We start from the raw sequence: 11788 nt of genomic DNA, 5'->3' as shown, positions 1-11788 counted from the left end.
TATCTGAGTAATCTCTCTCTCTCTCTCTCTCTCTCTCTCTCTCTCTCTCTCTCTCTCTCTCTCTTGCTCTCCCTCCCTCCCTCCTCCCCCTCTCTACTTCCTTCTACCCATGCTCTTCACTCTCCTAGTCTCCCACACACCCCGTGACTTTACCCTTTAGGAGAGGAGTATGCTCTCTCTAGTCTGGGTACTTGGTTGTATTCATGCTGCCTTAAGTGTCTGATGCTTAGAGAGTTTAAGGGAATCTTTTATTTCTTTTTTTTTAATTGGATATTTTATTTACTTATACTTCAAATGTTATCCCTTTTCCTGGTTTCCCCTCCAGAAACCTTCTAAAACATCCCCCATCCCCCTGCTTCTAGGAGAGCGCTCCCCCACTCACCTACCCACTTGTGCCTCCCCATCCTTGCATTTCCCTACACTGGGGCATGGAGTCTTCACAGGACCAAGGGCTTCTCCTCCCAATGATGCCTGACAATGCCATACTCTGCTACATATGCATCTGGAGCCATGGCTCCCTCCATGTGTACTCTTTAGTTGGTGGTTTAGTCCCTGGGAACTCTGAGGAGTCTGGTTGGTTGATACTGTTCTTCCTATGGAAGAAAATATAACAAGAATGCTCAGTAGGATTTTCTATTCATACAGCTCTTAAAGCAGACTCAATATTGATAGGTTGTTATAGATGTATGGTAGATGTAATAAAACGATCTCGTACCAAACCTCTTGTAATATAAAATCCGGTAGTTGTGTAATCACTAAATTATTAAATACATGATAATAAGAAAAGATTTTAAAAAAGAGAATTTAAAGGAAAAGATTTCAAAGGTCCATTCCAAGGACATGCTTGGCCCCTTGTGACTCTTCAACATTTCCTGCTGCTAAGTTTTGCCTGATTGTGGAGCAACCCTGTTCTGTGTCTAATAAGAGTTCTGTCTTCCTTAGAATAATTCCCACAGGAAAACAAACAAACATCTTAGAGTCCTCATTTGAATATATTTATGGCAAGCAGCAGGACAATAAACATAAAGTAAGCCTTTGGGATCAGAATAGAGTGACTTTGCATGATTTCTTTCAATTTATTTGCTTCTCCAAAGAAAACTGTGGCTATGGAAGCATACCATCCAGCGTGATTAAAGGCTGAGTTTGAACTTGCTACTCAGTGATTTGCATTTACCTTTCCTGGTCACCACTGTAGATACTGTGTAGCAAAACACTATTTACCAAATGAGGCTGTTTCATTTAGATACTAGGAGCCCTGCAAACCTTGTGTTCTCTCTCTCTCTCTCTCTCTCTCTCTCTCTCTCTGTGTGTGTGTGTGTGTGTGTGTGCGTGCGTGCGTGCGTGTGTGTGTGTGTGTGTGTGTGTGTGTGTGTGTGTGTTCCTGGGGATGAAATCCAAGGCCTTACACATGTAGGCAACCTCTCTACCATTGAATTATATCACCTATCATCTTTTTTGTTTTGAGACAGTCTCACTAGCCTGAAACTTACTGTGTAGCCAAAGTTGGTCTTATACTCACTATCTGGCTGCCTTAGCATTTCAAATGTTATAATGTCAGGTGTGCACAACCATGCCTGGCTTCTGATTTTTTTAACTGGTACATAACGGTATGATTTATATGTATTTATTGGGCACCATGTGACGGTCTGTTACAAGTATGCCATGTAAAACTAGGGCATTTGGCTTCTCTAACACTTTATATATGTATTGATTTACTTTCTCTTCCAAATAGAGAGCTTACATCAGATATGGAAGAAGAAAATGTGCAGTCCCCTCTCGAAAATCAATCTTGAGCCAAGCATGATGATACGCACCTGTAATCCCAGTGCTCAGGGGATAAAACAGAAAGATCATAGGTTCAAAACCAGCCTAGACTACTTGGCAAGATCTTGTCTCAAAAGCATCAATCTGTGTCCAAGAAATAATTTATGATTACAGATTCTATGAGCCAAGCTTTTCCGGAAGCAGGAAATGAGTGCTTTGCCAGGGTCTCAGGTCCCAAAGCAAGGCCAGCCTTGCTCATCCTTGGTTCCTTCAAATGGTTTCAGTACAAAGCAGGATGTAAGTGTGGGGCTGTGATCCTGGCACTTGAGAGACAGGGGCAGGAGGCTCAGCTACTCCAGTCATCCTGACTGAGTTCGAGGCCAGCCTGGCCCACATAAGACCCTGCCCACCCACCTCCCAAATATATATTATTTCAGTGTAACTGAGCAAGTACAGTTGAAAATTATATAAGGAGGCAAGCAAACATGGACTTCTCACAAGCCTGGGGAATTACCTACTTACTGAGCTGTTGGTATTTTTCTCTGATTTTTACATTCCAAATTTATGGGCCCACTTTCTCACAGAACACATTTAGAATAAGAAATTTCAATACAGAAATTGGATAAAGGCAACATTTCTTGAGAATATTATTTTTATTTTAAAAAAAATTTTAAAGTTCTATTCATTTTATGCTTATGGGAATGCTGGATGTCTGCATATCACATTCATGCAGTGATCTTGGGAGCCCGGATGAGGGCGTCAATCCCTGGGGTCTAGAATTACAGACAATTGGGAGCCGCCATGTGTGTGCTGAGAATTAGAACCAGGTCCTCTGCAAGAGAAGTCAGGGTTCTTGGTCACTGACTGGATAATCATCTCTCCAGCCCTGAATTTAAAATTTATTTTTAATATGATTGTCTGCCAAAATTAAGAGTGAGATGATACAGAATGTGTCTCTGGGTTTCTCTGTGTTAAACTTTGGTAATGGATATATTTAGCATTCATATTTTTTTACAAAATTAAAATTGAGTTTCGTGTAGATATTCAAAACACAGTGTTTATAGAAATCCTTTAGAAAGCTCCTTGCCTAATGAATTGAGTCAAATCTTTGCTGCAGAGATATACATATGAAAGAGTCTTCTGCTGTCTATAAAAATCAAAGTTCTCTACGTAAAAAGGTTCCCTCAAGTGGACAAGGTTCTGCCCCAACAAGTTAGTTGAAATTGATAAGTCAGGAAAGGAAAAATCAGTTCTCTGCAGTGAGTAACACTGGATATATCAACCACACTCTAAGACAGACCCTGAGACAAAAAGCAGCTGGCCAACAGAACACAGACTCTGTGGGGGTTTGTGGGCTTTTTGTTTAATTTTGTTTTGTTTGGGTAATTTTGTTTGTTTCTTTTATTGGCTTTTTATTTATTTGCTTTGATTTTTCATTTACTCGTTTTGTTTTATTTTGTTTTGAGAGACAAAGAACATGAAATTAGGTGGACAGGGCTGCAAGGAGAATCTGGGAGGATTCAGAGAGGGGGGAAAGATGCTCAAAATATATTGCATGAAATAAAATTTTAATGAATAAAGAAGGAAGCTGGGTGGTGGTGGTGCATGACTCTAATTCTAGCAGAGGAGGAAGGAAAGGCATTCAGATCTCTGAGTTCAACCCAACAGACTGAGTTCCAGGACAGCCAGGGCTACATAGAAAGATCCCTGTCTCAAAAAATAAGGAAAGCAAAGGAAAGGAAAAAGATTCTCCCAACATCTTATCAAAATAAAAGTCACAGTCTCATCATAAAAAGATTTCCTATCTACAAAAGGAGTGGTGCAGCACACTAGTGCAGCTTTTATTTATTTTAGTCAATGCTAATGGTTAAACCCAGGGCTTTGCACATACTAGACAAATATTAGACCACTGAGCTATATCCCCAGTCTTTCGTGTAACATTTTCTCAGTGTGTTCATGACCCAGAGGGATTTGTATTCCAACCAGAAATTACATCAGATCTTAAGGTAGGAGGCCGAATCACTGAAAGGTGACTGTCATAGAAATATCCTAAAAGAAAGGGTGTGTTGATTTACTTTATTTCTTTTAACTCGTTATTTGTTGGTTGGTTTTTAAGGACGCAGTACCCAGTTATAGGGGTGGGGGTTTAAAATGATGACCACTGTCTCTGACCTTCGCTGAGAGCTGCTTGTGAGTTGCTGCCAATTCATGTCTCATAGGAGAAAGGCATCTCCTCCTCAAGGCATCCACCCTCCCTCCCCTCCCCTCCCCTCCCCTCCCCTCCCCTCCCCTCCCCTCCCTTCCCCCCCTCTCCCCTCTCCTTCCCACAGCTCAGCACTTGTTATGGACCAAAGTGCTGCTTGCAATTTCCATTTGCAGTGTGACCTCAGGAGAGAAGGCTGCTGTCATGTGTGATACACAGGGCTCAGGCTTAGTTCGCAGGCCTGCTCAACGCCTGTAGCTCTACTTTGTGCCCTGCTTAGATCTCCAATGTGGAGACAAGCCCTACAGAGCTCCAGGGAGACACTGTAATCTGATGGCAGACTTGGGTCTCTTCTGTGTCAAATGTCAGTTACCATTCGCCTGGGGCAAACACGGGCTACGTATATCAAGTTGGACAACAAATGGTCTTTATGGTCAGATACTAGGTTCTGAGGACGGTTATTTTTTCCAACTATAGCATCCATCCACTGCTTTGCTGGGCTAATAAATAGAATGCCATCTAAAAACACAAAGCCAATCTGTTATCGATAGATGTAAATCAGCTTGATCACGAAGTTAAAACCAGCGTGAGTGACTCACACATCCAGACACACTTGCCTTTGGAGAATAATTCTAGGTCTTGGCTGTTCATGGTTTTAAAAATATGCCTTTAATGTGGTGAGTGGTTGTGAGAACTCTATCATGTGCTACATCTTCAAAGAATCAGAGAAAAATTGGACTTAAACACAAACAAACAAAAAAAACCTGTTTTCTGATTTTGTAATTTCTGATGACCTTAGAGCTGAGTGGGAGAATGCTGGGGTCACAGGGAGCATTCAAAGGGCTAAGTGGGCTCTCCACAGGCACTGCTAATGTGAGGAGAGAGCATCCGTCGTCTTGTGTGCCTCCGTTATGGCCTCAAATGTCACTTTGTCACCTCTGTCACTCCTCCTTGGTCACACCATCATGGCTCCCTGTTGTGCTTACCATCTGTGTGGTGACAGAAGGAAGTCTTGCTATGAGGGTATCTGTGTCTCCTCTTCCAGCTCTTCTGTATCTGGGGCCAATTTCCCACGCACGTCTCCACTTAGCTAACCTTGTGAAATGATTGACAGTTGTAGCAAAGGCATAGCTTTCCCTTGTGCTCCCCACAAATGTGCTGTTGGTTTCCTTTTTTTTGAAAGATTATTATCTTTATTACAATAATGATTATGCAATGTTTAAAAATATTTATATGTTTATAATATAATGATAATTACTACTACTAATTTTCTTGCTAATATTTACTTGCTTAGCAAGTGAAATTTAAAGTCCTGCCATGGGATGAGTGAACAAATAAAGTAGCCATTACATTTTATCACCCACCAGTCTTTATTCCTTGATGCTCATAGTTCCAGTATGAGGAATTCATCCCTATTGGACAAAGAGTTCAGAAAAATTGCTGGGTTTTTTTTCCATCTTTATTAACTTGGGTGTTTTTTATTTACATTTCGATTGCTATTCCCTTTCCCGGTTTCCAGGCCAACATTCCCCCTAACCTTTCCCTCTCCCCTTCTATATGGGATTCCCCTCCCCATCCTCCCCCCCCCATTACCGCCCTCCCCCCAACAATCACGTTCACTGGGGGTTCAGTCTTAGCAGGACCCAGGGCTTCCCCTTCCACTGGTGCTCTTACTAGGCTATTCATTGCTGCCTATGAGGTCAGAGTCCAGGGTCAGTCCATGTATAGTCTTTAGGTAGTGGCTTAGTCCCTGGAAGCTCTGGTTGGTTGGCATTGTTGTTCATATGGGGTCTCGAGCCCCTTCAAGCTCTTCCAGTCCTTTCTCTGATTCCTTCAACGGGGGTTCTATTCTCAGTTCAGTGGTTTGCTGCTGGCATTCGCCTATGTATTTGCTGTATTCTGGCTGTGTCTCTCAGGAGAGATCTACATCCGGCTCCTGTTGGCCTGCACTTCTTTGCTTCATCCATCTTGTCTAATTGGGTGGTTGTATATGTATGGGCCACATGTGGGACAGGCTCTGAATGGGTGTTTCTTCTGCCTCTGTTCTAAACTTGCCTCCCTATTCCCTGCCAAGGGTATTCTTGTTTCCCTTTTAAAGAAGGAGTGAAGCATTCGCATTTTGGTCATCTGTCTTGAGTTTCATGTGTTATGTGCATCTAGGGTAATTCTAGCATTTGGGCTAATTTCCACTTATCAATGAGTGCATACCATGTGTGTTTTTCTGTGATTGGGTTACCTCACTCAGGATGATATTTTCCAGTTCCATCCATTTGCCTATGAATTTCATAAAGTCATTGTTTTTGATAGCTGAGTAATATTCCATTGTGTAGATGTACAACATTTTCTGTATTCATTCCTCTGTTGAAGGGCATCTGGGTTCTTTCCAACTTCTGGCTATTATAAATAAGGCTGCTATGAACATAGTGGAGCATGTGTCTTTGTTATGGGGTTCAGAGCTAAACAAAGAATTCACAGCTGAGGAATGCCGAATGGCCGAGAAACACCTAAAGAAATGTTCAACATCTGTAGTCATAAGGGAAATGCAAATCAAAACAACCCTGAGATTTCACCTCACTAATGGCTAAGATCAAAAACTCAGGTGACAGCAGATGCTGGCGAGGATGTGGAGAAAGAGGAACACTCCTCCATTGTTGGTGGGATTGTAGACTGGTACAACCATTCTGGAAATCAGTCTGGAGGTTCCTCAGAAAATTGGACATTACACTACCTGAGGACCCAGCTATACCTCTCTTGTCATATACCCATATCCTTCAGAGCAGACAAGACAACCCTTTCCTTTAAGATCTCCCTTCCCTGGAAGCTCTTCACACATAGGTGTGACTCCCCCTTCGCACTCCTTTCTGTCAAGTGGGACGACAGGCCATGAGGGCTACCATGTGAACTACATCTCTTCTCAATTGTTCCCCCATGCACTAAGAATAGGGATCCTCAGAAGAATGACTCTTGGGTCAGATACATTAGAGAAATGCAGCATACTCTTTTTCTCCTTCAGGCACAAGGCACATTAAAGCTTTAAAGATGCTGCAAAGCCCGCTATTTTAAAGAAATAAATAAAAGAAAGAAAACCTACTTAATTTTACGTAATACAATGTTTCCGAAATTTGTCTGAACAAAGAACCCGCAAGGCAGAGTGAGTAAAATGATGATCTAAGACAATTAAATTAAGAGTGTTTGTAGAGGTCTCACTGAAATGTCTTCCCCTAATCTTTTGTAACCAAATTTCCATGGCATTGTCCTAGCTTGTCTGTGGTTATGAAAGCAGCATGGCTGGCGCAGCTAAACAAGCTAAGAACACACAGCCCTGACTTGGACTCCAGGTTCTGTTCCACCTTCCTCTGTTCCCATCTTCTCTGCCATCATCCACAGCCAGAGGGTTACTGGATGCTGTGGTTGCTAAGTATTCCAAAAATATATGTTTCGTGTGAGCAGTCAAAACAGACATGTCTGTGATTGTAACTGCTTCATGTTTTGTAGTTCCAAAGATAAAGGATTTTAAAGAAAATATACCTCAGAGGTGATCCATGCATTCACGAAGCAAACATTTCAGTATCAATACTGTTTCTCTCTCAGAGTGATATGATTAGATAATTCTTCAAAATAGGGTTCAAGGTAAGGTGGCAAACTGGAAGTGGTGAGGAAATGGCTGGCCGATTATAGTTTGGGAGATGAAAAGAACGCAAATGTTTCTTCATTCCATCAACTACTTCTCCAGGCCCGGGACTTCCTGATCAACATTAACATCTTCTGCCCTCAGACCCCTGAACTTCCTCTGCCATCTGACTGGATTGGCTAGCCAGCACTACCATAGCAGTGTTTTTACCCCAAGCAAACTGACTAAAAGACTCTTATTAAGAAATCTACAAGAGGTTCAAGATGGGATTTCATAGATGGGGTTACCCACAACTGCTGCCAGGGCCACTGTCAGTGTGCAAACAGGAGAGGCGAGGCTACATGGATGTGGTTGAAAGCACTTTAGACACCCCAGCTTCTCTGTGGCTCCTGACCCTGTGAGGCCTCAGCAACTTCTTCTTTTTTTATTTTATTTTATTTTATTTTCAGGGGAGAGCGCGAACGCAGTCCCCCACTACCTCAAATTATGCAGTCGAGTTTCCCACATTTGGGGAAATCACAGGGGTCAGCACATCCGGAGTGCAATGGATAAGCCTCACCCTGGGAAAACCACCTTCGTGATCATGGTATCTCCCCTGCCAGGTAAGTATAGGCCTCAGCAACTTCAGTGGGACAGTTTGCTTGAGCAGTTCACAGCTCACAGAACAGTCAACAAACAAACAAACAAACAAACAAACAAACAAACCTACATGCAAGGGATTCTGGGAGCGGGAGAAGAAAGGTAACAGTAAAAATCAGGACCAGAGGGTTGGAGATTTAGCTCAGTGGTAGAGTGCTTGCCTAGCAAGCGCAAGGCCTTGGGTTCGGTCCTCAGCTCCGGAAAAAAAAATCAGGACCAGAGAGACCAAATAATGCAGAAGAACAAACTCAACCTTTAGGTCAGGGACCTTATTTTCTTATACCTTACTCCACTCACCTCTTCAACTACAGTTCTTCTTCATCTGCCAGAGAGTCCATACCTTCTCTCCCCACCCAGCTACCTCTCTATTCGCAGATAAGTCTTATCAATACAGTACAGTAGGGCACATAAGGAAGCTAATACTATCCCCTACTGTCAATTCTTTTTATGATTCTCTCTTTCTCTCTCTCTCACAATCTGTCTCTGTGTCTCTCTCTGTCTCTCTGTCTCTCTCTGTGTGTCTCTTTCTCTCTTTCTTCTTCTTCTTCGTCTTCTTCTTCTTCTTCTTCTTCTTCTTCTTCTTCTTCTTCTTCTGTCTATATCTCTCTGTTTCTGCCTCTGTCTCTCCCCTTTCTTTTCTTACTTTCTCTCTCTCATACCCATTTTTTTTCCTGTCATATTTTCCGAAGCCCAGAGGCTGACCTGGTTTACACTATCTGGGCACAAATCCTTACCTTTCTTTAAAAGCCTATGCTAACTGAAGCTCTGACACATCTACCCATTTTTTTTCTCCTGCCTCAATTATTCCTACAAATGTCTCTCCTCTACTTCCCTCTAACAGCCCAACATCTTTCACGAGACTTACTTCCTTTCCCTCACACTAATGCAATAGCACAGACAGTACCAGTGGAGTCTTTTAGTTCCTAAACTAACCTATACTTAGCAAGTGCCTGTTTCCAGTTACCCACTATTCTGTTTAGTCATACTGAGTTAACTACTGGATAGTGAGTGTTGCTGTGAAAGCTCACCCTATACCGGCAGGCCGGAGACAGCCTGCAGACTGGAATATCAGTCTACCAGATGAAAATGTCACCACAACTGTACTATAACCCAGACTCTCCTGGACACTATAAACAATCCACTGAAAGAAGAGAGACATCCTGAATTAAAAGAACAAAAATAGTAGCAAAAATCTTAAGCAACAGTATAACCCAAATCCCAGAGCAAAAATGCAAGTAACATGAAAACCACAAAATGTGCCTCCTCCAAAAATTACCAACCCAACATTAATTACTGTGGATTAAAGTAACTTAGTCAAAACTCTAGGTAGCGAACTCAAAAAAACAATTATAAATATGTTCCTTCCCCCCAAAAAAGATTCAAATAAGACTTCATATTTTTCAGGAAAATACAAACAGCTAAATAAAATGGGGAAGTCAGCCCATGATATGAAAATGATATAATAAAGAGATAGAAATACTGAAGAAAATCTGAATCAAAATGATGGTGGAAATGAAAATCAAAATAGAGTAAATGAAAAGTTGAGTGGACAATCTTCCTCAATGGAACAGATAATATGAGAAATAGAAACAGTCTATGAAGACAAAATAGAAGAATTGATCATTAATAAAGGTCAATCACCAAATTTTAAAAATGTATGAATATAACATATAAGAACCCTGGTACTCCACAAAAAGGCAAAGCCTGAGTATCATGGATACACAAGAGGGAGAAGAAGAAGCTGTAGAGATTGCTCAGTGGTTACGAATATTCGTTCTTTCCAAAACCCAGGGTTCTATTCCCACCACCCGCATGGTAATTCCCAATCATTGATAACTCCAATTCCAGGGAATCCCATTCCCTCTTCTGACTTCCATGGGTATCAAGCACACATGGGGGTGTACATACATAATTCAAGCAAAACACTCACATATAAAACAAAATGAAAAATTAAAGAGAAAGGAAAGAATTTAATAACAAACGGCATAGAAAATATTCTTAGTAAAATCATAGAAGACCTAAGATTCAGGAACCATCATGGAAAATGGAATAGAAATATTGTAAGAGCCAGAGGCAAGGGAAGATCCATAGGAAAAATGCCTTCTGGGTATGACAGGACCACTAAATCCATGAATTCCCAGTGGCTGTGGTTACCTGAATAAGAACTGCATAAGATCAAGACAGTTAATATTCTAGCATGGAGTGGGAAGAATTCATGAGCCCCACCATTAACTATCTATGGAAAGTTAGTGGCTTTTAGAGGAGGAAATTTTCCTTCAAAAGTATAGCTCTTGGTAAATCAATCATAGTACTGCCAGTATTCCATCCCACACCCTGAAGAATATATACAGATGATAGAAACTAGAGTTCAAAAACATTAGGACATGAAGTTTGGGTGATTGGATTTTATCCACGAGGTTTTAAGGAAGTTAGTTGGGGTCAATATACTTAAAATACATCATATAAAATTCTCAAAAACTTAACAAAATATTTTTAATCATAGATGAAAAATTTCCAGATCTAAGGAAAGAGACTATCCAGCTACAAGAAGTAGACAAAATATCAAACAGGCAGACCCAAAGAAGAAATTATCTGTGTTATATTAGAGCTAACCATCAAATATGTAGAGCAAAGAAGTTATACAGAAAGTTGAAAAAAAGTAGGGCCAAAGCATGTGTAAAGGAAGGCTCATTATAACAAATGCTGACATTTCAACTCAAGCCATGAAAACAAGAAGGGTACAGAGTGAGTGATGTCTTCCAAATTCTTAAGGGATCACACTTGCCAACACAGTCTATTATACCCAGCAAAACTACCTGTCATAAGGATGTTCTTTTTAAAAAAAAAATTCCATAATAAAAGCAGGTTAAAGGAATTCATGACCACCACGCCAGCCCAACAAAAGGTATTGGGAGAAATAGTTCAGTCTGAAAATAAAGATAATGCTATGATACTTGTTAAACAAAAGAAGACAATGGAAGTCCTAAGCACTAGAAAATCAACAAAATGACAGTGAACAATACACAGTTGTACTGTTCTTTCAATCATAAATCTTAATATAAATTATAGCATTTATGCCTCAAATGACACAGACTAGGAGATTAGATAAGAAAATGGAATCCATATTTTTGATGCCTCAGGAAATACAGCTTACTGCTGAGAGAGAGAGAGAAAGAGAGAAAGAGAGAGAGAGAGAGAGAGAGAGAGAGAGAGAGAGAATATCTTAAGGTAAAGAGATGGGAAGAAAAATATTCCAGGCAAAGGAAACCAGAAAATAAGCAAGTGCTGATGCTATAATATTTGACAATAGAGGCTTCGAGTTGATTCTTTTCAGAAGAAATAAATAAGATTACATTATACTATTTAAGAGAATTCTAAATATATACAATCAAAATAGAGGTTCATCCATAAAATAAATACTAAATCACAGATTAACCCTGACGTGGCAACAGTGGTTGCTTTTAATATCTCATTTTCACAGTTAAACTGATAAATTATGGAAAAATGAAACCATAAAAAAGATAAACACTGTAATTAGATAACATCATTAA

The 11788-nt window shown here is 40.6% G+C and overlaps 1 non-coding gene across 1 annotated transcript; it reads right to left on the bottom strand.

Annotated features, from left to right (window-relative positions):
- Positions 1-8044: 8044 nt before the first annotated feature.
- Rnvu1-6 (RNA, variant U1 small nuclear 6) lies at positions 8045-8208 on the bottom strand. The gene has a single exon (XR_015678832.1). It is a non-coding gene; the product is annotated as a U1 spliceosomal RNA (small nuclear RNA).
- Positions 8209-11788: the final 3580 nt, after the last annotated feature.

This window comes from Rattus norvegicus, chromosome 2 (assembly GCF_021556685.1).
Source record: "Rattus norvegicus strain SHRSP/BbbUtx chromosome 2, alternate assembly SHRSP_T2T, whole genome shotgun sequence".
NCBI lineage: Eukaryota > Metazoa > Chordata > Mammalia > Rodentia > Muridae > Rattus > Rattus norvegicus.
The sequence above is the reverse complement of the archived record's forward strand: the minus strand, read 5'-3'. Positions and strand labels throughout refer to the sequence as shown.